At 45.8% G+C, this 13,261-nt stretch overlaps 1 protein-coding gene across 3 annotated transcripts in view; it reads left to right on the top strand.

Moving 5' to 3' along the window:
• Nucleotides 1–13,261, top strand: part of bmpr1ba (bone morphogenetic protein receptor, type IBa) — a 164,817-nt gene that overhangs the window by 32,795 nt on the left and 118,761 nt on the right. The window contains exon 2 of one of the 3 annotated variants that reach the window (XM_014172486.2): nucleotides 11,776–12,015. The exons of the other annotated variants lie outside the window; for them this stretch is intronic. The gene's annotated coding sequence lies outside the window, so the exon portion shown is untranslated. The remainder of the gene's footprint in view (nucleotides 1–11,775; nucleotides 12,016–13,261) is intronic. 3 annotated transcript variants of the gene reach the window in all.

The raw sequence follows: 13,261 nt of genomic DNA, 5'->3' as shown, positions 1-13,261 counted from the left end.
CCAGGTCTGCTGAGACTGACCTGGTCCTCTACACACGAGCCTGACCTGGTCCTGTACACACGAGACTGACCTGGTCCTGTACACACGAGACTGACCTGGTCCTCTACACACGAGCCTGACCTGGTCCTGTACACACGAGACTGACCTGGTCCTGTACACACGAGACTGACCTGGTCCTGTACACACGAGACTGACCTGGTCCTGTACACACGAGACTGACCTGGTCCTGTACACACGAGACTGACCTGGTCCTCTACACACGAGACTGACCTGGTCCTCTACACACGAGACTGACCTGGTCCTCTACACACGAGACTGACCTGGTCCTGTACACACGAGACTGACCTGGTCCTGTACACACGAGACTGACCTGGTCCTCTACACACGAGACTGACCTGGTCCTCTACACACGAGACTGACCTGGTCCTCTACACACGAGACTGACCTGGTCCTCTACACACGAGACTGACCTGGCCCTCTACACACGAGACTGACCTGGTCCTGTACACACGAGACTGACCTGGTCCTCTACACACGAGACTGACCTGGTCCTCTACACACGAGACTGACCTGGTCCTGTACACACGAGACTGACCTGGTCCTGTACACACGAGACTGACCTGGTCCTGTACACACGAGACTGACCTGGTCCTGTACACACGAGACTGACCTGGTCCTGTACACACGAGACTGACCTGGTCCTCTACACACGAGACTGACCTGGTCCTCTACACACGAGACTGACCTGGTCCTGTACACACGATACTGACCTGGTCCTCTACACACGAGACTGACCTGGTCCTCTACACACGAGACTGACCTGGCCCTGTACACACGAGACTGACCTGGTCCTGTACACACGAGACTGACCTGGTCCTCTACACACGAGACTGACCTGGTCCTCTACACACGAGACTGACCTGGTCCTCTACACACGAGACTGACCTGGTCCTGTACACACGAGACTGACCTGGCCCTGTACACACGAGACTGACCTGGTCCTGTACACACGAGACTGACCTGGCCCTGTACACACGAGACTGACCTGGTCCTCTACACACGAGACTGACCTGGTCCTCTACACACGAGACTGACCTGGTCCTCTACACACGAGACTGACCTGGTCCTCTACACACGAGACTGACCTGGTCCTGTACACACGAGACTGACCTGGTCCTGTACACACGAGACTGACCTGGTCCTCTACACACGAGACTGACCTGGTCCTGTACACACGAGACTGACCTGGTCCTCTACACACGAGACTGACCTGGTCCTCTACACACGAGACTGACCTGGTCCTCTACACACGAGACTGACCTGGTCCTCTACACACGAGACTGACCTGGTCCTGTACACACGAGACTGACCTGGTCCTCTACACACGAGACTGACCTGGTCCTGTACACACGAGACTGACCTGGTCCTGTACACACGAGACTGACCTGGTCCTGTACACACGAGACTGACCTGGTCCTCTACACACGAGACTGACCTGGTCCTGTACACACGAGACTGACCTGGTCCTGTACACACGAGACTGACCTGGTCCTGTACACACGAGACTGACCTGGTCCTCTACACACGAGACTGACCTGGCCCTCTACACACGAGACTGATCTGGTCCTGTACAGCGAGACTGATCCATTGTCTTGACGAGGGTTGATCATTTGAAGGGATACACATGCGTGCGCACGTACACATACAGTGCCTTCGGTAAAGCATTCAGACCCCTTGACTTTTTCCACATTTTGTTACGTTAAAGCTTTATTCTAAAATATATTAAATTGTTTTTCCCCCTCAACAATCTACGCTCAATACCCCATGATGCAAAAACAGGTTTTTAGAATTTTTTGATAATTTATTCAAAATATAAACTGAAATCACGTTCACATACTGTAAGTATTCAGACCCTTTACTCAGTCCTTTGTTGAAGCACCTTTGGCAGCGATTACAGCCTCAAGATTTCTTGGGTATGACGCTGCAAGCTTGTTTCTTCCATTCTTCTCTGCAGATCCTCTCGGCTATTTTCAGGTGGAGTGAGAGCCCCGAGTGGAGTTAGCTTCTGGGTTATATACTATCTCAGGATAGGTCAGGATAGGTGCAACCTCAGAGATGACGTACAGTGGTTCCAAACACCAAGCCCACACATCCTGTGCCAGACCTTCGGCCCCAAATACAAAGAACTTGTTGTTTTGTTCAGTACTAAGAACTTAGGACATTTGTTGTTACTTAGTTTTCCACCTTGAACTATTGGAGAGAACAATCTCCCCCTAGGAGGAGGTGACTGATGCACAGACACTGTGGAGACAAGTGATTGGTTCCCCATTACTCACGCCATCCCTTCACATGGTTTTCAATAAAGACATATAGTTCACATATGGAAACAATGTTTTCTTCTGACCTCCTTTGCCATAATCCTTGCTGATATTCTGCATAGCAGCAGGGACGTGATAGACAAGCTTGACTTCTCTCCTCTCTGGACCCCAGGTGACTGAGGCACATATGGGAGGAAGTACAGCTGCCAACTCCTGAGTCCGAAAGGAGACATTCTAATGTCAGAGTTCAACAGTTTAATCGTATAAGCATATTCTGCAGATAAGACATCTTAATTATCTTTGTTACTTAGCTAATTCTGATTTCTCCACCACAATCTTTCCCCAGAAACAGGCTCCAAAAGTCCAAAACAGAATAGCTCTGTTACTGGTGTGCAGGATATAACCTTTACTCTGTCTAGGATCAAGAAGAACCAGTCATATTCTTGGCTGAGTGCCCAGACATCCATGGGTCACTCTACACACACACAGAACAGTTAGAACAGACCTCTCTTAACCTCCCTGGGCAAGGTGGGACGCTAGTCAACAACCAGTGGAATCGCGTGGCGCGAAATACAAATACCTCAAAAATGCTATAACTTCAATTTCTCAAACATATGACTATTTTACACCATTTTAAAGACAAGACTCTTGTTAATCTAACCACATTGTCCGATTTCAAAAAGGCTTTACAACGAAAGCAAAACATTAGATTATGTCAGGAGAGTACCCTGCCAAAAATAATCACACAGCCATTTTCAAAGCAAGCATATATGTCACAAAAACCTAAACCACGGCTAAATGCAGCACTAACCTTTGATCTTCATCAGATGACACTCCTAGGACATTGTTATACAATACATGCATGTTTTGTTCAATCAAGTTCATATTTATATGAAAAAACAGCTTTTTACATTAGCATGTGATGTTCAGAACTAGCATACCCACTGCAAACTTCCGGTGAATTTACTAAATTACTCACGATTAACGTTCACAAAATACATTACAATTATTTTAAGAATTATAGATACAGAACTCCTTTATGCAATCGCGGTGTCAGATTTTAAAATAGCTTTTCGGCGAAAGCACATTTTGCAATATTCTGACTACATAGCCCGGCCATCACGGCTAGCTAATTTGACACCCACCAAGTTTGGCACTCACCAAACTCAGATTTACTATAAGAAAAATTGGATTACCTTTGCTGTTCTTCGTCAGAATGCACTCCCAGGACTTCTACTTCAACAACAAATGTTGTTTTGGTTCCAAATAATCCATAGTAATATTCAAATAGCTCCGTTTTGTTCGTGCGTTCAGGTCAGGATCCGAAGGGTGACGCGCATTTCGTGACACATTTCTAAATATTCCATTACCGTACTTCGAAGCATGTCAAACGCTGTTTAAAATCAATTTTTATGCTATTTTTCTCGTAAAATAGCGATAATATTCCAACCGGGCGACATTGTATTCATTCAAAGAGAAAAAGAAAAACATGGAGAATTCACATGAACGCGCATCTCCAGTGTCACTGTTCTCAGCCTGACCACTCACAAAATCTCCTGTTGTTTCATTCCACTTTCTGGCGCCTTCTGAGAGCCAATGGAAGCCTTAGAAAATGTCACGTTACAGCAGAGATGCTGTATTTTCGATAGAGATGCCACAGAAGGAGAACAAATTGTCAGACAGGGCACTTCCTGTATGGAATCTTCTCAGGTTTTGGCCTGCCATATGAGTTCTGTTATACTCACAGACACCATTCAAACAGTTTTAGAAACTTTAGAGTGTTTTCTATCCAAATCTACTGATTATATGCATATTCTCGTTTCTGGGCAAGGGTAGTAACCAGTTTAAATCAGGTACATTTTTTTATCCGGCCGTGCAAATACTGCCCCCCAGCCCCAACAGGTTAATGTGCACACACACTTATCTTATCTTTTGAGTTAGTTTCTTTAACTAACTCAAGCACAATGCCTAGGCTTAAAGAAGGATATTTTAGTACACAAACATTAGTAGGATTTAACAGAACATTGAACAGAAACTGTCAACTGTGGGACCTTTATATAGTCAGGTGTGTGCCTTTCCAAATCATGTCCAATCAATTGAATTTACCACAGGTGGACTTCAATCAAATTGTAAAACATCTCAAGGATGATCAATGGAAACAGGATGCACCTGAGCTCAATTTCGAGTCTCAGAACAAAGGGTCTGAATACTTGATATTTCATTTTTTTTTAAAAGTTTAATACATTTGCAAAAAATTCTAAAAATGTGTTTTTTCGCTTAGTCATTATGGGGTATTGTGTGTAGATTGCTGAGGATGTTTTAAACATTTTTATCCATTTTTTTAATAAGGCTGTAACGTGTAAAACAAAATGTGTAAAAAGGGGAAGGGTCTGGATACTTTCCAAAGGCACTCTACATACTCGCACACACAAACATACACACAAATTTACAAACGCACTTCTTGCAAGTGCACAGACGCAATGACGCACACACAAGTGATCTACAGAAACACTACCAGATTTACTCTTGTTTGAAAATTACTGAAGTTTTTCTAGCAGTTTGTCATGCTCACACTCAGTCAGACACACTCAGACTAACAGACAGACACACACACACAGACATACACTTAGACACACACACTCAGAGACATTTGAACTGAAAGCTTGGAGCTGCGTAATGGTTCACCACTGTATTGTTCTTGGCGCCTTGTATGGGTTACTGAGGCTACGTCCCAACTAGAACGCTACTCCTTACATAGCACGCAACTTTTGACCAGGGCCGATAGGGATGAGGCACAATGTAGGTAAAAGGGCGCCATTTGGGACTTACACTGAATATAAATGGCTCACCACAACCTGCTTTCAAGGAACCAATAGGAGGTGAGGTCTGGGAGAAAGACTGCTTTGGTCACATTAAGGTTCCCTTTAGTGTTTTAATTAATAACTGCTGACTTAATGAATACAGACCGAGTCACTGCCCTCCCCCTCCTCCTCCTCCTCACACTAAGGGTTTTATAGTCACTGCCCCTCCTCCTCCTCCTCCTCCTCACACTAAGGGTTTTATAGTCACTGCCCCTCCTCCTCCTCCTCACACTAAGGGTTTTATAGTTACTGCCCCTCCTCCTCCTCCTCCTCCTCACACTAAGGGTTTTATAGTCACTGCCCCTCCTCCTCCTCCTCCTCCTCACACTAAGGGTTTTATAGTCACTGCCCCTCCTCCTCCTCCTCACACTAAGGGTTTTATAGTCACTGCTCCTCCTCCTCCTCCTCACACTAAGGGTTTTATAGTCACTGCCCTCCTCCTCCTCCTCCTCCTCACACTAAGGGTTTTATAGTCACTGCCCCTCCTCCTCCTCCTCACACTAAGGGTTTTATAGTCACTGCCCTCCTCCTCCTCCTCCTCCTCCTCACACTAAGGGTTTTATAGTCACTGCCCCTCCTCCTCCTCCTCCTCACACTAAGGGTTTTATAGTCACTGCCCTCCTCCTCCTCCTCCTCCTCACACTAAGGGTTTTATAGTCACTGCCCCTCCTCCTCCTCCTCACACTAAGGGTTTTATAGTCACTGCCCCTCCTCCTCCTCCTCACACTAAGGGTTTTATAGTCACTGCCCCTCCTCTAAGGGTTTTATAGTCACTGCCCCTCCTCTAAGGGTTTTATAGTCACTGCCCTCCTCCTCCTCCTCCTCCTCCTCCTCACACTAAGGGTTTTATAGTCACTGCCCTCCTCCTCCTCACACTAAGGGTTTTATAGTCACTGCCCTCCTCCTCCTCACACTAAGGGTTTTATAGTCACTGCCCTCCTCCTCCTCCTCCTCCTCACACTAAGGGTTTTATAGTCACTGCCCCTCCTCCTCCTCCTCACACTAAGGGTTTTATAGTCACTGCCCTCCTCCTCCTCCTCACACTAAGGGTTTTATAGTCACTGCCCTCCTCCTCCTCCTCACACTAAGGGTTTTATAGTCACTGCCCTCCTCCTCCTCCTCACACTAAGGGTTTTATAGTCACTGCCCTCCTCCTCCTCCTCACACTAAGGGTTTTATAGTCACTGCCCTCCTCCTCCTCCTCACACTAAGGGTTTTATAGTCACTGCCCTCCTCCTCCTCCTCCTCCTCACACTAAGGGTTTTATAGTCACTGCCCTCCTCCTCCTCCTCCTCCTCACACTAAGGGTTTTATAGTCACTGCCCTCCTCCTCCTCCTCCTCCTCACACTAAGGGTTTTATAGTCACTGCCCTCCTCCTCCTCCTCCTCCTCACACTAAGGGTTTTATAGTCACTGCCCTCCTCCTCCTCCTCACACTAAGGGTTTTATAGTCACTGCCCTCCTCCTCCTCCTCACACTAAGGGTTTTATAGTCACTGCCCTCCTCCTCCTCCTCACACTAAGGGTTTTATAGTCACTGCCCCTCCTCCTCCTCCTCCTCCTCACACTAAGGGTTTTATAGTCAATGTGATATGCTCCGAGCGCTGTTTTACAACCCCAAACTTATGAACCTTGTCCACATAGTTTCCTGTGTAAATGTATCCCAGCCCCGGGTAGAGAGGGGGAGAGTTGATTCTGACACACGGACCTTTTCTTTTTTTCCTTTTTTTTACAAATGAAACAATAACATTTAAAATATCAAACCTAATTTAGACAGTGAGTTAATGATGCAGTGTACATGCTACCTGTTACTGCAATAACCTGCTCTGCCGACACAGATGATAATAAATGTAGTATTTTGTAGTCTAAAGGCAATAAGCGCGCATGTATTCTAAGGATGTCATATAGTGAAATCACTCTTCAAGTGTCTTTAGTTTTTCACAAAGAAAAGTCCATGGGCTTGACCATACTCTAAAAGGACTTTGACAGATGTGCTGAAATGAAATGAGATGCAGCCTGTAAACTGTCTGGGTTACTCTGACTGTCAGTGGGCTCCGTCTCCTCTAGCTCAGTGTGTGGGATTTTACTGAGCTGTCACGTTCAATTAGCATTCCACAAGCATAAAGCAAAACAACGGGATCTGCCGCTACCACAATACTCATGTTGTTTTCACACCAGGTCTAGTGAGATCGTTGTGTTGTTGTTTCTGAACAATACCCCACAGACCCTGATGACCTTCGTAAGCCAGTGAAGAGACTGGCTTTGTTTTCAGTCTGACTATTATTGTAAACAAATGCCAGATCTCACAACGCCTGGATAGGGGTTCACCATATCAGCTCACCACATCATATAATCAGTCTGATGCCCGACTGCAAACATTGTATTGGTTAATGCAATGCATTGTCTGCAATGTAGTCAGCCTGGAACGTGCACTGCGGCCATTAGTCCGGTGGTTGTCAGGTCCCCAGTTGTTTTAAATAAGCTATGTTGACCAATGAGTGGTGTTCAGAAGTGTGTCAAGCTATATTTAGGTTTTGGAACTGCCGATGGAAAAATGTGTGATACGCTCTTTGGATTGCTTTTGATACTAAGGAGTGGGACTGTCCACTTTCTTCACAATCTATAATGGGTTCAAGCACATGCTGCAGGATTATGGAATCAGCCAAAACAAATAACTGAACACCTCCCACACATTTACCCACATGCATGCACACGCATGGGCACACACACACCTGGACTGTGTGTGTGTGTTTGTATATGTTTAAAAGAGATTCTTCTCAACAGTAGAGCTATACTACATCCTGTAAGAACGGTCTCGGACAGGATGTCTCCATGCATTCAGTCAGGCAGGTATAGCAAGGCTTGTTGGATCTACCAGTGTGTAACATGATAAGCATAAACATACACACAGATATTGGATCATAAGAAGGTGAATCATGAAATATAGAAAAAAGGTTTCCTTCCTCAGATAGCAGGGCTTCTTTCTGGACATCAGATACGCTCTTTACATTTTAACCAACACAATAAAGTCCCTTCAGCCAGCTCCTCAGGTTCTAGCTAATCAACAGTGCACAGAAGCGTGACTGTTCCAGGGGACGGAGAGGTGGAGGAAGGAATGGGGGGGCGTGGGGTCTTTCATGGCTGAACGTAAGGCTGCGTCCTGAATGGCAGGGTGTGTGAGGGACTGGGAACGGAAGAGGGGGATGGGGGGGGGGCATGGGGTCTTTCATGGCTGAAAGTAAGCCTGTGTCCTGAATGGCACCCTGTTCCCTGTAGTGCACACCTTTTTGACCAGAGCTGTATGGGTCCTGGACAAAAGGTGTGGACTATGTAGGGTGCCATCCGGGATGCAGCCTAAGAGGTGTGGTGTTGAAGCCACTCTCAGGCCATGTTTTAATCACTATCAGATGTCCGAGAGAGAGAGAGAGGCCTGCCTTGCAGTCTGGAGCGATTTACGAGGGGCTGCCTGGCTGGATGAAGGAAAAAAAAAAGGTGTCTGTTGTCTAAGAGAGAAATGAGTTGTTGACTAAAGTTGTTGTGGTTGGAATGTTACGCTAACGTTGTTTGTGTCAGTTGACAATTAGATAAAACTTGTTCTTGATGTTCGTTGAAATTGTTGATTGCAAAGAGAAAAAGGAGTGATCTAATTGACTATCCCTGACACGAAACAATAAGCATTTAAGTTTCCTGAGTTTGGCTTGGCTCAGACCAAGCTCTGTAGGAGGATGCAGGCTCAACATGTTGGGTGAAGGCTGTCAAATAAAATAAGCATGGTAAAATCCTAACGTCTTTACAAGCACTGTAAAAATAGCTAGTGTAGCCCCCACACATTTGGGCTGGGGCGTGAAAGAGAACGTGGCGGATTCCTCCTGAATCTAAAGCAGAAAGATCTGGAGCATAACCATCACCGGGCAAAAATACGTCGAGACGAATGACATTAAACATCAATGGAATGTTAGGTTGAACAGCAGGATTTTCAATACTGCAAATATAATGAACTTTTGTAGAAAACTCAACTATCAAACCGACCATTCGTTTCTGAGTAAATTATCCCTGGAGAGTTAGTCATGATTACATGTGGTCTATCTATTTCACTTGCTTTGGCAATGTAAACATATGTTTCCCATGCCATTTATTTAACTTTAGTTTATTATCTATTTCACTTGTTTTGGCAATGTAAACATATGTTTCCCATGCCAATAAAACACCTTGAATTGTTAGTTCAGCTCATGTTCACACCCATCAAATGTTACGTGATTTCGCGGCTACCCCTTTGTGTCGCCTCAATGGTGACTAAGCGGCTTCAGCCTGTTGCCAGGAGGCCTAGTCCTGTCTGTGTGTAGCCTACCACCCAGGCCTGGTGAATGGAGGCTCCAGGGGTGGGCTCCAGGGCCACTGTCTAATCCCTGGAAGGTGAAGCCCTGGCTGACTGTGTCAACAGGGCTGATGAGAATGAGAACCAGAGAGTCCAATGTAGGGGATAAACCATGTCAGGCTCTAGGAATAACATTCCATCAGGGGGGGTGGCGGGTGGCTGCACACCTTTTCAAAAGAGCTGCCCGTTGGCTTGGTCAGAGTGGTGGAGTGCGATCAAGGCCCCTCAACTGGCCAGCTTACTGTTTACTTACCAGGCAGCCACTCACTGGCTCTAGATCAGCTGAGTTCCAACACTCACTCACCTCCTCAAAACAGCTCTGACTGGCTAGTGACCAGCAGGGCCTGTGTTCATAAAGCGTCTCGAGTGTAGGAGTGATGATCTAGGATCAGTTATGCCTTTTTAGATCATAATGAATAAGATTTATATGGACAGGGGGTGGACCTGATCCTAGATCAGCACTCCTACTCTGAGACGCTTTTATGAATATGGGTCCTGTTCCACTCCACCTTTCTGTCTCCTCTCTTTCACTGATAGGGTTGCCAGTGTCTTCTCCTTCTTCCTTCATCCTGTCGTCAAGATGGATGAGAGGAAATGAGAGAACCGTGCAATCTCGTCTGTTTATTTTTACCTGCTGCTCTCACCCCTCATACTGCTCAGACGCTGACCCTTGACCTGGGTGGCGATCACAGAGGATTTGGATGAGTCTTTGAACCTGTGCATGCTCAGGAGCTGTCCTGTTGGAATTGATGGATGTAGTAGGGCTCTCCCAAAGGGGGTTAGTTGATGCAGGCAGTGTTGTTCAAGTGGTGCGTCAGTCTGCCGTTTCTCCATGTGCCCCGCAAATCAGAACAGGTCTGAACATGTAAATGCAGCAAACGTGGCTTCAAATACTATTGACATCCTTTGTTATTTTAGCTTTTGCTTTACCCTGCTATAAGTGCCAGATGGTAAGGTTTTGCACAATATTCTATTGCTTACATTGCCCCAGACAAAGCCAATTGAGCCCAGATAAAGTATTTTCAATGATTTAAAATGTGATTAATATGAATACCATCAAGACACTGTCCACAGTTAAGGAGGGATAGTTTTAAATGGTGCAGGAAGCTTCTGTGTTTCGTCCTAGACACCTGGTAAAGTACACCAGTAAACTGTTCATGAGTGCATACTGTACCTCACACCCGGGAAAATGTTTGCTGTGGAAACATTACATCAGCAACACTTTTGGTATCCCGTCAATCAAACTAGACGGACGGATAGACATGCAGGCAGACTAGTGTTGTCTTTGGACAGACGGCTTACAGTGGAGTCCTCTGTGTGTCTCTGTGGTGGGATGAATGAGTCCTTCCACCAGGGGTTCAGGTGAGGACACGACATAGGTCCAGGACTGTGACTGTGGAGATGGGCCCCAAAGCTGCAGCTGTCCACAGGCTGTGACTGAGTGAGGGTGACTGTGTCCAACCGTACTACCGTGTGGATCTCCGGCAATACTCTGCTCAACAGTAATTCGCCATGTAGCTGTATCATGTTCAATATGGTGAAGTTTCCCCGAGACACTGATCTGAGATCAGTTTTGCATTTCCCCCACTAATGGTTAGGATAGGGGGAGGAAAAGATGAACCTAGATCTGTACCCAGGGTAAACTTCACCATGGTGCATTTTTATTATTTAACTAAGTCAGTTAAGAACACATTTTTATTTTACAATGACGGACAAACCCTCCCCTAACCCGTATGATGTGGGCCAATTGTGCTCCGCCCTATGAGACTCCCGATCACGGCCAGTTGTGATTCAGCCTGGGATCGAACCAGGGTCTGTAGTGATTCCTCTAGCACTGAGATGCAGTACCTTAGACCGCTGCGCCAATCGGGATCAGAGATGCCCTAAGAACAATGGCAGCCATGAACTCAATGTCCCACCACGGGGTCAGACCACGGCATGTTCAGTATGGGGGAGCATTGAGATGAGTTCGGGAGACTGATCTTTACTCTGTTATACTGCTGATAGCAGCTTTGTGCTCATAAAAAGACCCTGGAATGGTTTTGATTAAAAAGATGCACAGCCACGATAGTGTGTTCCACTTCAAATAATGCTTTGAACCGTGTGTGTGTGTGTGTGTGTGTGTGTGTGTGTGTGTGTGTGTGTGTGTGTGTGTGTGTGTGTGTGTGTGTGTGTGTGTGTGTGTGTGTGTGTGTGTGTGTGTGTGTGTGTGTGTGTCATAGAGTCCTACGTGTGTCTGACATGCAGATGAAACGAAGCCTGCTGTCTGATAGGACGACTGAAGATATTGCATGCCTCCTCCTTATTGATAATTAAAGTGCCAGTGAGTCTGCCAGCCTGCTCTCTGCTCTACTGCCCTCCCTCCCTTACTCCATTGACCATGTTCATCCAGGCTTGAGCATCACTGACCGCCTGCTGGACACCCTCTCACAGGTATCCATTTGAAACAGGACATCGAAGAGGTGAGCTCCAGTACGGCATCTATATTCCCCATTTAATAACTCTGACTTTGCTGATGGCTACTTTATTGAGGAAAAATATGTTTCGTATGACTGTGACGTGCGGTTGTCCCACCTAGCTATCTGAAGATGAATTCACTAAATGTAAGTTGCTCTGTATACAGTAAGAGCGTCTGCTGAATGACTAAAATATCAATGTGAAGTCATCCTTCGTCAGACAAAATGGCGTTCTATTATGGATGCCGTATGGCCGAGAATCCCTCATAGATATAAAGTACCCCGGCCGTCCTCCGCTGTGAATCCCATCGCGGTGCAACTTAGGCCTGGGAATTGCCAGGGATCTCACGATACGATATTATCACGATATGTTATTATCACAATACTATCATAATATGATAATGTCACGATACGTAGGTGCCAATATATGTTTTGAGATTGGACATTGCGATCATTTAAGAAATATATATTTTTTATTGTGATTTGATGTTCCAAACATATTGCTCACCATTTCTGCTGCAGAGAGACGAGAGAGGATGAGAAAATGAGTTTTAATCAGTCATGGAGATAAGTTCTGAAAACATTTTGACCCACTATTTAAAAAGATGAAGAACAAGCTATAGGATGGACAATCCCAGAGTTTTGGTGCAGATACAGCCGACTAGCTACTCCACTCTGACTTCTAGCCAGGGCCTCTCAGACAGACTCAGCAGTCTGGTGATTGAATCAGGAAGCTGTCGTTCTTTTAATGCCTCAGTGTAATCCAAACCAGCTGCATCACTGTAAATACACTGAACAGAAATATAAACACAACATGCAAAAATGTCTACGAATTTCCTGAGTTACAGTTCATATAAGGAAATCAGTCAATTGAAATACATTCATTAGGCCCTAATCTATGGATTTCACATGACTGGGAATACAGATATGCATCAGATCACAGATAAAAATACATTAAAAAAAAGTAGGGGTGTGGATCAGAAAATCACCATTTGCCTCATGCAACGCGACACATCTCCTTCACATAGAGTTGATCAGGCTGTTGATTGTGGCCTGTGACATGTTGTCCCACTCCTCTTCAACGGTTGCTGGATATTGGTGGGAACTTGCTGTTGTACAAGTTGATCCAGAGCATCCCAGACATGCTCAATGGGTGACATGACTGAGTATGCAGGCTGTGGAAGAACTGGGACATTTTCAGCTTCCAGGAATGGTGTACAGATCCTTGTGACATGGGGCCGTGCATTATCTT

This window comes from Salmo salar, chromosome ssa24 (assembly GCF_905237065.1).
Source record: "Salmo salar chromosome ssa24, Ssal_v3.1, whole genome shotgun sequence".
NCBI classification, from domain to species: domain Eukaryota; kingdom Metazoa; phylum Chordata; class Actinopteri; order Salmoniformes; family Salmonidae; genus Salmo; species Salmo salar.
The sequence above is the reverse complement of the archived record's forward strand: the minus strand, read 5'-3'. Positions and strand labels throughout refer to the sequence as shown.